Raw genomic sequence first — 867 nt, 5'->3', positions numbered from 1 at the left:
TTACATATAATAAATAAATAAATCTTTTAAAATGTTGAAAGTTAGGTTGATATTCAGCCTTTCCACAAAAATCAAGTTCCTTGTTTTTAAGCTACTGTTTTTAGCAACTAAAAGTAGAAATACAGCACACACATAAATGTGTAAAGATTTCTTTGGCAAGGGTGCTAAGTTTAGCTACTTAGCAACTGGCATGAAGGGTTTTATGTTGCTGTTTGTTTTGCAGTGGAAGAGATCTGACCCAATACCTCGTGCTGGTAGGCAAATGTTCTTCCATTGGTTACATCTCCAGCTCCATATGAAAGCAGTTTAATAGTACCTTACTCCTATCTATGCACAGTGGTCCTGAACAAGGATATCAAGATTTGCATTAAATAAAATAGGTCAAATGAAGGCTGGAGAGATGGTTCAGCGATTAATTAAGGTCGCTACTCTTCCAGAGGACCAGGGTTTGATTCTCAGTACCCATATGACAAACTCCAATTCTAAGGATCTGATGACTCTTTCAGTCTCAGAAGACACTGCATTCATGTGGTCTAGACATCCATGTAAGCAAGGCACCCATACAGAAAAAACTAAACATTATTTTTAAAAATATGTTCAAGTGTTCCACTGTTTTGGAGAGTTTTTTTTTAAGTTATGGAAGACCTTGAATATGTGATGGGCACTACCTAGGACTTTCAGTACTAGTTCATGTTCTAAATATGTAGCATGCTTGAAAAAGTGATCGCTCTTCAGGGTTTAGAGAAGTAGAATTGAAGTATTATGGAATGACTAGTAAATCAGTATTAGTCACTCTCAAAAATGTGAAATATGTTTTAAATAAGAAGATCTCAAATCCATTCTTTCTGTGTCATTTCATTTAGGAAT

The sequence above is a fragment of the Mus pahari genome, chromosome 17 (assembly GCF_900095145.1).
Source record: "Mus pahari chromosome 17, PAHARI_EIJ_v1.1, whole genome shotgun sequence".
NCBI lineage: Eukaryota > Metazoa > Chordata > Mammalia > Rodentia > Muridae > Mus > Mus pahari.
The sequence above is the reverse complement of the archived record's forward strand: the minus strand, read 5'-3'. Positions refer to the sequence as shown.